Raw genomic sequence first — 14581 nt, forward strand, 5'->3', positions numbered from 1 at the left:
CCGGTATCGTAACAAACCTCATGCTGGCAAAACTGCCTCGGGTTTCTGCCCAGTCACTGTGCCAAAAGCAGAGGCATTTTCCCCAGTTTACAGCGCTGCCACTTGCAGCACCGAAGTTAGTAACACAATTGAAAGGATCTGCTATGCTGTCAGAGTCCGCGCGAAAAATGGAAATATCGTCCGCATAAGCCAACACCCGGACTTCAAACCCGTGCAGCTTAAACCCACGGACACAGTCATTCTCTATGACACTCAAACAAAAGGACTCTATTTACAAACAAAACAATAGTGGTGAGAGAGGGCAACCCTGACGGACCGTACGCTTAACTGGAACGCGCTTCCTCACTGCCTTGTTAACGATTAGCCGCGTTGAGCAGTCTCGGTACGCCATGGCAACCCCCTCTTTGATTATTTTCCCTAATTCACATAATCTAGGATGCACAGCAGAATTTTATGAGGTACCCTGTTGAAATTGCCACTCGTGCACCAATAGCATCGCAACATTCGAGGATGCTCCATGCTGCGTGTATATTAGTGAGGATAGTTCGACCTTTAATGCCGCACGTCTGATGTGGCCCCACGAGCTCCGTAATGACTGTTTGCAACCTTTTAGCTAGGATTTTCATGAATATCATGTAATATCCATTAGTGAGGCAGCTTGGGGGGGGGGGGGGTAAGAAGTTACTCTGCGCAGTTCAACGGGGTCTTCCGATTTTGGTATAAGAACAGTGTGAGATGATGAAAAGGACGGGGGTAATATTTTCAGCTCGAATGCCTCATTATAAACGTCGGCTAAGACTGGTGTTATTTCTAACTTGAAACGGTTATAAAAGGCGGAAGTCAGACCATCAGGGCCAGGGGATTTCCCCGGATGCATACTTTCAATAGCACTGTTAACTTCCTCTTCCGAAATGGGTTCCTCCAATATTTCTGTTGTATTATTGTCAAGCTTTGGCATCAGCGTTAAAAAATATTTTTAAAGTGATTTAAACTGAGCTGGCGGCGAATAAACCATTGAAGTGCTCAAAGAAAGCACGCTCAATAACATCTGCGACATCGCTGACTTCACCCTCGTGTTCAATTTCTGTTATCTGGTTACGTCGCGCATGCCACTTTTCTGAGCCCAACACCCTTTTTGACGGTGCTTCTGCCATTATCAGTCGCTCAGCTCATGCCCGAACCATAGCGCCGCGGTAGCTTTCGATATTGAACTGTTCAGTTTTACATTTCAATGTGCCAATATCGTCAATAAACATGCCGGGCATCCTACATTCTTCGAGGAGCAATTTTTCCAGGTTTCTGCGCATGTGCTTTTCTTCTGCTCCCTTTTCTCTGCTTATAGCGCTCGAGCGCTCCAAAGTCTTCAATTTAACGACCTGCTTGAAGTTCTCCCATTTTTCTCTAAACGTCTTTTTACTGAGAACTTTCATTTCTTCAACTTCCGTCGTTACTTCCTCCATAAATTTTTCATCACTCAGCAGATTCGAATTCAAATTTCATAGTTGCCACTCGAAGGCCCTTTTTGTTTCTTTCGTGCTAGCTACTACAAAGCTAACCAAGCAGTGGTCACTAAATTAAACGGCGTTAACACGGTTTGCCTTGCAAAGTGGCTCCAATTCAACACTCACATACACCCTATCTAGTCGGGCATGGCTGGCTGCCTGAAAGTGGGTGTACTGCATAGTCCTGCCACCACCGAGACATTCAGCCACATCCTCCAAACCATGTTCCTATACAGTATCGCTTAAGACAGCGGTACTTGCATCCCTGTAATGTCATTCGCTAGTTTTGTCTTTGGCTGAAAGGACGCAGTTGAAATAGCCAATAATGATAAGGAGCCTATTACATTGGGTATACTGCTTTAGTTGTTCGAAAAATATGCGTCTTTCGTCGGTGCGTACAAACATATTACGCGCCATTCCAAACACGAAAACAAAATATCACAAACAATGAGCCGACCAGACGGACATGACGTTAATGCTTCTATTTTAGCGCCCAGACTCTGACGAAGAACACGCAGCCGGAAGAAGTCCTTATGGCATGGCTAATTATAGCAGAATACCACGGCAAGAATTGGTGCACCATGCCACCAATTTCATCGTCGCCATGGGCTTTAGTCTCTTGGACTGCCAGGATGTCAAGGTCGAGGTCACTTACTAGTCGATAAAGCTGACAATGTTTTCTTCGTGAGGCCAGGCCACGCACATTTAAAGTGGCCACACGGATTGAGTTTTCTATTTGCACCATTGTAAGGCTGCGAAAACCCCATGGGCATGGTGCTTACCTTACAACTGCAATTCCTTCCTGAACGCCTTGTCCCAGTACAGTCCTTAAGGTGGCGATGGCGGCGTTTCCGCCGTCTTGCGCTCCGTCGAAATGTTTGGCCGTGGCCGAAGGAGTGGCCGCCGAGCGGGAGTCGTTTTGGCGGGTGGTTCGTCCGGCGTGGCAGCAGTGGTGCCCTTCTCTTTTTTCCCTGCGTCACGGGAACGCTTCCCCGTCACAGTGCCACTGTCGCTTTCAATCCCAGTCATCGATTCCGCCTCGGAGGGGGTCTCGTCTGCCAAGCCAAGAAACGTGTCGCCGGTGCTGCTTGCATCCACCTTTTCACTGCTTTCTCCTACGCCTTCGTATGGAAGCCCGGCTTAGGGCTTACCTGGTGCTTCACACACGCCCTCTCCTTGACAGCATGATGACCCATCTTCCACAGCAGTGTGTGGGTTAACTCCTGCTGTTTCTTCCGAGTCTGCTTCGTCCATGAGGCGCTCCAGTGCGTCACTTTCCTGCGCTGGTCCGGTCACACTGGCATATGTCTTCGCGCAGTCGTCTTCGTGGCCGAAGTGGCGACAACGACTGCAGCGGGGTACTCGGCAGTCGCGACGTATGTGACCGGTACTCTTGCACCCTAGGCACAATGGTGCATGGCCCGGAAAGGCAACGAGAGTCAACTCTCCGGCAATCTTGAGCTGGTGCTGAATGTCATCCACCTTGACGTCGGAGTGCAGCTTTAGTCCCACAGACCGCGTCGTTGAGCCTTTTTCAGTGATGCCTGGTGCTCTCCATTTCTCCCGCTTCACTTCGAATACTTTTCCATAGGGAGTCAAGGCAACACGCACGTCTTCATTGGTCATGCCGTGCAGCAAGCAGTGAAGCTTCAAGCGAACCTCGCGGTTATTTGGGTCAATAAGCAAACATGGACGATCCTTTACCTTCACATCGACGGCGGAGAGCAACTTCCGAGCAGCCTCAGCACTCGTCAGTGTCACAGCCCGTATACGTGGCTCATTTGATACGCCCTCAACGCCAAAACGTCGGCGAGCACACCAAGCTTGGCCAAACTGTCCCGGTAATCTTCGTCGCGGTAAGGCCGGGCTCTGGGATCAACATGCATGAAAACGGTATTCGCAGCGATACGTCCGGAAGACAGATTGGGCAGAATCACCTGATAATCGTCGGCGCTAGGCGCAAAAACCCTGTTACCGCGGCCCGTTCGGGCCGCTGAAGCAACTCCGTCGGAGCCGAACATTCCGCAACCGTATCACTCGAAAGCCGGAAGTGCAATCACATGGCCGCGCCCTTGTGCGAGAGGTGAAAAGAAGTTAATCTGCTTGGAAATTCTGTGAAAGAAGCTTTCATACTTCAAAAACACGCGTGTCCTGTATAGATTTTCCACAATGCAACATGAAATATTGCACTAATAATGTGTGGTACAAGCATTCGTTGCCAATGGGCGTGATTATCAATACGTGGCTATCATAATGGCCCCGAGGTTGAAAGCCGGTATCCCGCTACAAAAGACCCACACGCTACTGTTCATATTCTCTTAAAACCACGTAATGGGTGCATAGCAAATTAGAAAAGATTTAATGCACTAAGTGTTTAAAGTACTCACTAGGAACAGGATGTCGCTATCGCGTTCAACTCCTAAAGGCGAAGCGTTAGGATATCCTAATTTTAGTATTATGGTAGATGACGCATAGCATCGATTAGCTGCCGCGCAGTTCGGTTGATGATGAAAGTGAAACGTGACACGCAGAAGTTGTCATGAGAAGAGCAGCGTGCGGTAGGGCGGCGTCTGAAGATAAACCTTGTCTGTACACCGAGATATACAGCTGGACAGCTTAGGTAGGACGTGGGTTCGATTACTAGCTAGCGTAACGGGATTTCGATGAGGGCAAAATTTAAGAACAACTGTCCACAGCGAAGAGTCATCGAAGGAAAACGTGATTGACAAAAGTTTTGAAAGGACAGAATGCTAACTCTGATGTGCGCACCCTTTCAGCGCATGCATAAACGAAACACAGGTATATAGAAAGAGATGAAACAACATACGGAATTTGTGTACTTATTCTTTTTAAATTAAAAGGCTCTAGTGGAATACAAACACACTTAAGCTTTGAGTTATTCCATTAAACCTTTTACAGCAAAGCTGCATGTATAAAGTATATCTAGGTTCTGGCAGATCGCGTGCGCGAACAAGACGATGCCTGCAGGAAGAACCGTGTTCAGCGCCTTTCGCCACCACCGATGTCTCTTTCACAAGTGGCGCGATATTCTGTAGTAGTAGCACTTCCCACCAATAGTAGTGCCCCTTTGTCTCACAAAGTAGATATCGCGCTAGCGCTACTCTGAGTAGCTGCTTTCTGTAGTCAGGGGAAGGCCGCGTGTGATTGCTCGGAGGAAGAAGAGCGGTAATTGAAGGAGCGTTAACGCACACAGAAGCGCGAATGGACGCAAAAACGCCGTGAAGTTGCTGCCGCAGAATACGAAGCCTCAGCCGTTGGCTTCAATTTTAATATACTAAAATCCTTATGAAGCCATTTTTATTCGAAAATTCCTCATCCCTAGCACCCCTGTATTGTACTTTCTTGCCAGGGTGCATTTTCCTTTCCTCTGACTCACTTTGCCTCGTAACGGACATTTCTTTTTACAAATTGCAATTCTCAGCGTGCTCACGTTTCACACTTGTGATTTTGCATCATCTCATTTTTTCGGTGAATCGCTCAATCTTGTTTCGCTTTCACGCAAAAGAAAAATTCAGAACTGAATGCGATTGATTTAAGAAAAAATTTACCGGTGCGTATTTTATACGAGGTGCTCACAATAACTGTTCCTGTCACCGTATAATCATGTGTGGAGTTGCCTCTGTGCTTTTGTCTGACAGGTTTCGATTGTGTACCGCAATATTCCAAGTGCCCACTCGCAAAACAGAAGTATATTCCCTTACACAACATCGGGAGCTAAGGCTCTTCATACATAACAGCTGGTGTTACCTTTACGTAGTCTATCACATATGTGACATCAGTGTTTGAATAGTCATCGTATCGGCCTGGGTGAGGCCTCCATCAGGAATGTGGATACAGTATGGCCGTGTCCTTTTTCCAAAAAAAAAGTTCGAATTAAAACATGGAGAAGAGCTAGAGGTTCTTGGCGAACAAGGAAAAAAGGAAAAAAAGTAAAAGAAGAAAAAGCTAGAGAGGACAGCAGCGTGGAAGGGCAGCGGGGGGGGGGGGGGGGGCGGATGAGCTGAGCGAACAGTGCTGGTATTACTTGAATATACAATTTAGTTTTTCTTGCATGACGACAATTGAGTTATGGCAACCATGATTTGTAGCGTGAATCGGTCGCTAATGTGCTAAATGGTAAGCAATGTACGTGCGAGGATATCTACAAAAGTTCTTTACGCGATAAAGCTAGCATCAGTGTTAAATTTTTCCTGATTATTGTTTTTCTATGTTATGTCGACCCTTCTGCGATGGTATAGAAAATGGTTCATACAGACGTCGGGATTGTGTATAGAATCTAGTGTTCCACCCATCTTATCTGAAATCTATTTTTAAGCTGAATGGACAGGATGCTGGGACATCAATAGTATCAGTAAACGAATCTTCCGCTATGTAGGCATTATCTTATTTTCATTCCAAATTTTGACACCTGAAGACTACTTGTAGATATTCTAAAAATTTCAGGAAGATGAGTTTTGGTCTCGCCTTCACGGTTGAACCTCTCGAAGAAAGCCTACAGTTTCTGCATCTGCAACTAACGTTTTAATCTGACCACAAATGTTGAACGTTTTGTCCCAGATCAACAAGACCTCTTCTAAGTTGCAGTCTTCACATTATAAAACTGTGAAAGATGATAGTGCACTTTCTTTCTTCCGTTAAGCACAAGGAAAATCATGTAGGAATCACATTAATATGAGCTTCTTCCCTCAATCAGACAACTTGATAGTTTCTGCTATCCCACCACAGATCTCTTGACTGCCGAACTTGAAAGGCTTTTAAACAAGGTAAAAGTGAAATTTACACCACAACAAAAGGAACAAAGCAAGAAAAAAAAAGAAAACTTGCTGTCGTTTCTTCTGCTCACCAGCTTTCCCACGGTCTAAAAAGAGTTGGTGCCATCTACGACCTAGAGATGGTCGGCAGCCACCCCAAATCCCCGTGCCCTGCTGAGCGTCCTGGCTGTATAAACAGCAGCGGCACCCAACCAGCCAACGAGCCGCGCTGCCCGTCCTGGCAGCTTCAGCGTAAGGCCATCACAGCCTCTTCAGATGGCCACAGGATGCGCCATCAAGCGTTGGAGGAAGCCGGGACCGCTGTCAACATCAAGCGTGGCAGCGCGGCGGTCGTGAAGGGTCTCTCCTATCGCGACGCTCTCGTCGGGGCAGGCCATGGTGGCGGCAGAACAGCTCCGGAGGCCACTGCTTCATCCCTAATCCCCCTTTGCAAGCATAGTCTGCCGACCCGAAGGGCTCGGTGAGGGCGGTCTTAGCAGCCGTGGTCGGTGCTGCGATTGTTGTGCTGCCGGCTGACTCACCGGTGCGAGGACTTTTTTCTGCAGCCCTTGCTGCACACGGTGCCGTCACGCCGAAGATGTAGCCGGTCACTCCGTGATGACATCCAGGCCCCCAGGACTCTCACCAGTGAGTTCAACAGAACTCTTTTTTTAATGCGATAGCACTTGTACGGATACTCTCGGCTGGATTTAGCCGCTTGCGTCGGTGTTGTCGTCGCCGTCACTCACCATATATGTATACGTATCTATATATATGAGAACGCACGAAAGAAGTGATAGTAGATCCCACGTAGAGTGAAAATCAACGATATGCAAAGCACGAATGAGGCAGGTTGATATGTCACTTAAAAATCAGCACAACGTTGCGAGGTGGACAGATGTAGCAAAAAGTTAACACAAGTAGACATGTTATGCGCACTCAAGTATCTACACAAGATGCAAGTATGTTGTTTATAGTCGCGTAACGACGGCACCACTAGCACTTGCAACACCAGCACCAGCAGTGATAGGCATGTAAATATGCCATACAGGACTTGCATGTCGTGATTATCATGTGTGAGCCTGACATTTGTGTTCGTCGTGCATCCATGCCACGTATTACCAAATTTGGTACAAGTGAAGCTAGTCAAAGGATAGTGAGCACATCATGAGCGCGACAGGTAGTCATGCACTTACATGACTCGCATGTCATGATTATCATGTTTTATCGTGTCATTTATTTTCTTCCTCCGTTCGCGTTGCGTATTACGAAATTCGGTATATGTGAGACTAGTGAAACGGGTGCGAGCGCGCTACGAGTGTAGCTTGTAGTGATGTTTTACATGACACGCACCTAATGATTATCATGTTCATCTCATCGCGTCACCCAATACCAAACTTGGTATTTGTGAAGCTAGCGAAATAAACGGCCGTGAACGCAGCATGAGCGTGGTATGTAGTCATGCTCTTACATGACACACATCTCATGATTATCATGCTTGCACCGCTAATATACCTTCGCCATCTATTAACGCCTCGTCATACCAAATTTGATATATGTGAAGCTAGCGAAACAGCCGCGCACCATGAGCGTACCATGTAGTCATGTTTCACATGACACGCATATGTTGATTATCGTATTTGGACGTGTTATTTACTTTTGTTGTCTATTCACGTAGTGGTACCAAATTTGGTATATGTGGAGCTAGCTAAATGGCTGCGAACGTGATATTAGCGTAGCATGTCATATTCTTCAAGATACGCATGCCATGAATATTATGTTTGCACCAGTCATAAACTTTCGTCCTCCATTCACGTCACGAAACACCAAATTTGGTATATGTTAAGCTACCGAGACGGCTGCGAGCGCATTGTGAGCGTAGCATGTAGGTATGTTTTACATGACACGCATGTTATGATTGTCTTGTTTTGACATGTAATTTACTCTTCGTCATTCATTCGAGTCTCGTAACACCAAATTCAGTAGATGTGAAGCCAGCGAAACGACCGCAAGCACAGCATGAGCGTGGCACGTAGTCATGACTTGAGTGACATGTATGTCATAATTTCCATGTTAGGGTTTGTCACTTACCTCCGAATGCAGAGATGTTACTTGACTCGTACTTGACTCGTTCTTGACTCAAGACAGTCTTGCCGGTCACCATAAATTGTTCTCGAACTTGCGGACGACTTGAAGGCGATTTGGCTCGGTCGAAGTCAGGACAAGTTTCAAGTCAGCTGCGGGGCTAGCTTGAAAGCGACTTCATGCGTTATTCCAACATGGCCACCTCTCGAATGGACGTCGCGCGGAGGGTGGCCGCTTTTGAGTTTGCTTGCCTTGCCATAAGCGTAGCATTTTCTGGGGTGCACTGCCTGCCGAAGATTCTTGGACCCGCTTTACGTGACCGAGGAAATTCGATGGAGTTGTACGAAGAGGAACAATTCCACGTTCGACACAGATTCACGGAAAACGCCGTGCGGCAGCTGCTGGGTACGTTGCCGCTCCGTGAAAGTGGGGACAACCGAGCACAGCCTGTGCCTCCAGTGTTATAGCTACTGATGGCTCTCGGGTTTTACGGCGCTCGCAGATTCCAAACCAGTCACCGGGAATCTCATCCGCATTTCGTAGTCGACAGTTTGCCGTGCAGTAGGAAAAGTTACGCTACTCATCGCAAAGCACCTGTACGCAATGCTGGTGCGCTTTCCGCAGCCGGCAGCACTTTCTATAGTTATGCGGGACTTTTATGAAGTGGCTGAGTTCCCTGGTGTTACAGGCTGTGTAGACTACACACACGTGCGTATTAATAGCTTCGGTGGGGACGACGCCGAAGTGTTCCGTAACCGCAAAGGCCATTTCTGTTTTTCCTTACCACGACAACAATTTCCGCCTCTTTCGGTACAAAGTTGACTCGGCGCTGTGTCTGTGTGCCTCGTCTATCCTTTCGTCCCGTCTAGGGCGCTGTTTCTCACTCAGAAAGGCCTCGCTTGTAGCACAACGCGGCGTAAAATTCCACACACATAAAAAAGAGGTACCCCTATCACGGTTTTTTTATCCGCTTCAGCATCGCCCCGCCGCGGTGGTCTAGTGGCTAAGGTACTCGGCTGCTGACCCACAGGTCGCGGGATCAAATCCCGGCTGCATTTCCGATGGAGGGGAAAATGCTGTAGGCCAGTGTGCTCAGATTTGGGTGCACGTTAAAGAACCTCAGGTGGTCGAAATTTCCGGAGCCCTTCACTACGGCGTCTCTCATAATCATATGGTGGTTTTGGCACGTTAAAGACCCCACATCAATCAACCGCTTCACCATCACGCAGCGATACACTGCTGCACCCCGCGGGACAGAATTCTGCTGAGGGCAATGTCCTGACCCCCGCTTTTTCTCTTGTTTAACAAGCTCAACAAAAGGATACGAATCACATTTGTTCCCAGAACTTCTTTCTTTTCATAATAACTGTGGTCTAGCCCACTACAGGCATGCACACAGGTGAACAGAAAGGCAAATACCGTGAAAATCGCATTACCTCGTGAGCCAGGTCAGCCCAAATACATGCCGTGGCGTTCGATTGAAAAAAAAAAAGACTACAAAAGAACCCAATGCGATGCTTGCTTCGCCTCCAAACAAGCAACCGTGGAGAAACGCGCCGCATTTGGGTGGCCACTAAAAGCAGCGGGCAACGAACGCTCTACAGAAGCAACACTGCGCATCACTGTGGTGGCAGGCACCACGTGCCGCTCGTTAGCCGTTAAATGGCAAAAATATGCTTGTAGCCCTTCGTTTTTATAGTTATTTTAAAACGTATGGTTTTTCTTTTATGTAAATCATGTCTTACGCGAACAACTTCATTATTACCCTCGTTAGCAGGCGTGCAGCGTGTTTCTGCTTTGAAGCTCGTTCTTGACTTGACCAAGCAAGACAGCCTGAGCATCTATGAAACGCGAAGCCTGACTTGGGCGTTTTGAAGTCCGCTGCTTGCTTCGCGCCGACTTGCTCAAGTTGAGTTGAAGTCGCGAGCCAAGTAACATCTCTGCATTCGGGGGTTATGTTCGTCATGCAGTTATCTCATACCCTACCACTTTCCAATACGTATTGTGAACGAAACCACCACTAGGGCAGCAAGATTATTAAATTAAATTATGATATTTATGACATGCATGTCATGATTTTCATGTTATGACTAGTAATTTATGCTCGCTATACAGTCACGTTATGTCATACCAAATTTGGTATATATACCATTATCGAAACGGCCATGAGAGTTAAAAGTCGTTGGCAGATAGATAGATAGATAGATAAATAGATGTGGTCAAAGTCATCGAAGTTCTTTAAGAAATGCTTTGTATTTAATAACACGTGTCGTTTTATAGGCTCCGGCGGTCCTGAGGTGCGCGCTGCGTTGGATTAACGCTACCGGATAAGTTGCCTTGGTCCTCCGGTTTGCCACTGGACACGTGGCGTGCCCTTTTACCTTACACCGTGACTTGCTATCACACTTTGATCAGAGGGCAATCAGCATCATACCGGTGCTACCACTGCCCACCGCTTCATCTTCCCATCACTTCAAGCACCCTAAGATCAGCCCAGCTGTAAAAAGGACCATTCAAGCCCAAAGCCGTGTAGTCTTCTGGGTGAGTGTGAAGACTTGCTTACTATTGTTGGACTTGTAACGGGCTGGAAATTCCCCCTTGTGCACTGTCGATGTTTGACTAAGCAATGACGTATGGGTATTGATTTGTGCTTTTACCGCGCCAGCATCGGCTGTTTCACTCAGCAGAGAAAAAATTACTTATGCGCTCTGTGTTTGTGTAAGTCCAGTTCGTCACTGTGTGTACTGTTAAAAAACGCGTTTTCCCAAGAGTTAGTGTTGTTGGGCTCCGTTTGGATTAGTTTAGTCGGGATATAGCAGCGTACCAACTCACTCGCATATATATATATATATATATATATATAACCCAGAAGAAACATCATCATCACAGTGACAAAGTTGGTCAAATTTCACCATGTTGTGCCTCGTAACAATTTCATTCTCCCGTAAGAAAATTATTAAATGATTGACGTTGTGACGGAAAACTACGCCTTACTTACTGGTTTCCCGAGCGTGCCACCAAGAGTGACCACTGTCGAAAGTGTTAGGGGGGGCTCAGCCCCCCCTCACCCACTTCTTTCAGTGCCCACCCCCCCCCCGGCTGATACGCCTATACTTCGCGGGCAGACGTGTACTGCATGCTTGTTTATTTCTCTTGCTCATTTGATAATTTGTCGTGGTGCCGTTAAGGTTAACTGGGGTCCTGATAAGGGCGACCAAGTGGTACTAAAGGCATTCTGGGCTTCGAATGAATGTTTTCAAAAGGAAGCGACGAACAAGCTAAGACATCCACAATATTATGACAGACGTCAAAAGGCCTGTTTCCAAAGTCGGGGAGCGTTTTGATAATGTTGACAACTTAAGTGAAAAACGTTACGACTGTTGGCTCTGTTCTGAACGAATGACAAGCGGAGTTGAAAAATATTGAACAAAACCACTCAACAAGTCAACGTTGTCGTGGATAACTTAAACTATCAAATGAGGCACGATAATCTCGTGCTAAAGGCTGTTCCTGAGCATGCAGCTAAAATGTGGAGTGATAAAGAGAAACGTATTCAAGAACGTGTCATGAAAAACATGAAAATTTAATCAGGTTCAATTGAGCGAGCCTATCCAGTCGGCAAACACAAACCCAATCACACTCGACTTGTAGTCAAGTTCCCAAACTTCAAGGACAAAAGCAATATTCTGAAAAACTAATTGAAGCTAAATGACCTCGTGATGCCTCTAGTGTGTATTTAGAATGTTTTTTCACCTCATATACAACTAAATAAAAATAAGCTCCGTAATTTTGACCGTACGAAACGACAGAAAAACGACAAGTGTAAGCTGCAATTTGACAAGCTCATAATAAATAACGGGATTTTCACTGTCGATTCTTCGGGCCATAAATTAGTCCCCATCTGAAGATACAATGCTCCCGCAAGCGATAATTGACGCCCCATTGCCGGCGATTACAAAAAAGCTGTCTATTGTAGCAAATTTTAAAGGTCTTTTGAAAGCAAGATTATCTTTGTGCGTTTGTCAAATCCCGTTCTACTGACATCATAGTGGGAACAGAGACATGACTGACGGGGGACGTGGGCAACTATGAATTGCCCTTTAGTAGAAAGTTATCTTATTTGGAAATGACAAAACAGATACACAAGGAGGGAATTCATGTTATTATTGCAGTAAAAATTATATTCCAAGAGTGCATACTTGGTAGGGGTTCCTGTATTGAAATCTTCTGCGTGTTGCTGTGTCTTTCATATGTAACTTGTGCCCTCTGGTTTTGCTACTGTCCGCCTGGCTAAAAAATAAAAAAAGTTCGTTGATTGTACAAACGAAAAGTTTAGCTTCGGATATGACGGATTTACTGGCTCTATTATTATTCTCGTTGGCGACTTTAACTACCCTGGAATCAACTGTTGGACGAATACAGCCGAGAGCGGCTCATGGAAAGTCGACTGTAATGATGTCTTTGACGTCATTTTTTCTAACGAATTGAGCCTAATAGTTTCCATGCCAACACGGGGGGTTGCTATCTTGGATCATGTGCTCACCACAGAACCATCAAGCATGTCTGTATGTTGGATTGAATCAGTGACCACACTGTCATTTATCGTAAATACGAGTTGACGCGTATAAAACATACAATAAAATAAAACAAATCATGATTATGTGCACACAAATATTGAAATGATCTACAGTGTGCTCTCGTCTTTCTGCGTATAGAATCTACATGCAGCGTGAGACAGCAATGCAAACAAGATGGTCGTCTGTAACAGGCTGACTTAAATCAAATAATTCATTCAGAAAACACAGATATTTGTATCTTCTGAGAGCGTATGATTTTGCTTCATGTGAAGTGCTGCGGTAACAAAAAGAAATGCTGTTATTCGGGAGCAAAAACTTTTCAATCTGACGATTCATGAAAAGCTTGTTGTACACAATCACATTTATGCATAATTGAAATCGAAGCAGCAAAACACGAGTATCAACCATTTGGTTTTAAACATATTAACAATACAAAAATAATTCTCGCAAATAATACACCTTAAGCTGTGATCTTTATGCTTCGTATCGATAATACAAGCCAACGACTTCCTTCCGCCTTCCGAAGTCGCTGCTGCGTTCAATTCTTTTTTTTTGTTGTATTTTTTTCAAGTGAGCTTCTTATTCCTTGTTATGAAGAAGTAGTGGGCCATGCAAAGCTCGGCAGTCACAGCGTCAGCGCTTAGCACGAGAGGCTCTGGCAGGACATTGTCGCTGTTCTCGCTGGCTAGGCCTACGTTTCTGTGGTGTCTGAAATGACAGTGCTCCTTCTCAGGCTGTCTCAGTTCTTTATTAATAGCCTCGAGATCTTGGAGTTGCGCCCTCTCACGTGTGACGTCAGTTTGTGGACTCCGCTCGCAACAGCGCTGGAGCAGCCGCTGCTCCTGTGAGCGGTTTGTCTGCTTCTGGCGAGAACTTTGTCGAACGAAGAACCTCGCGAGGGTCAACTGACGCCCACAACGAATGTTTTCGAGTGCAGTTGTGAATTCGTTTTAATTGCAGCTCAACCGACAGGGCCAAGATCCCTCCCAGATGGCCAATAAGCATGCCGCTGACCACATTGCTGGTTAGAAAGTTAAGTGTGAAGAAAATTAAGACTTGCTACGACTCCCGTTAAGCTAGCAACATATCTTACGTATATTCGGCCAACATTGGAATATGCCAGCATTGCGTGGGATTCTTCGGAAATCGGCCTCATTAATATTCTAGAAAGAGTACTAAGGCGAGGTGCCAGGTTTATTCTTTCAAAGTACTTCTTGACTGAGTCAGTAACAGAAATGCTACGCTCTCTTCAACTGCCCACTTTAGCCGAACGACAGCATTTGGCAAGGATGAAGTTCTTGTTTTTATCGTCAAAAAATAAATTAAACATAAACAAAACAATATACTCAACGCCATGCCGCGGAAGAAACCTAAGAAGTGTAAACAATTACACATACGAAGTGCTACAACAGCGTGTCAATGTATATGCGAATTCATTTTTTCCAAAAACATTTCGTCAGTAGAATACTTTGCCAGAATACTTTGCCATTACCACTGGTTCATTGTGATTCACTGGAAAAATTTGAGGAAGGGCTCAAAGATATTTTTCTGTAAGCATGGTCTACTATGTTAGTTTATTGCAATTTATTTGTATGCTTACTACGACTGCACTGTTTTTCCTTCAGCCTCAATGCCGGTGTTTCCA

The sequence above is a fragment of the Rhipicephalus microplus genome, chromosome X, assembly GCF_043290135.1.
Source record: "Rhipicephalus microplus isolate Deutch F79 chromosome X, USDA_Rmic, whole genome shotgun sequence".
NCBI classification, from domain to species: Eukaryota; Metazoa; Arthropoda; class Arachnida; order Ixodida; family Ixodidae; genus Rhipicephalus; species Rhipicephalus microplus.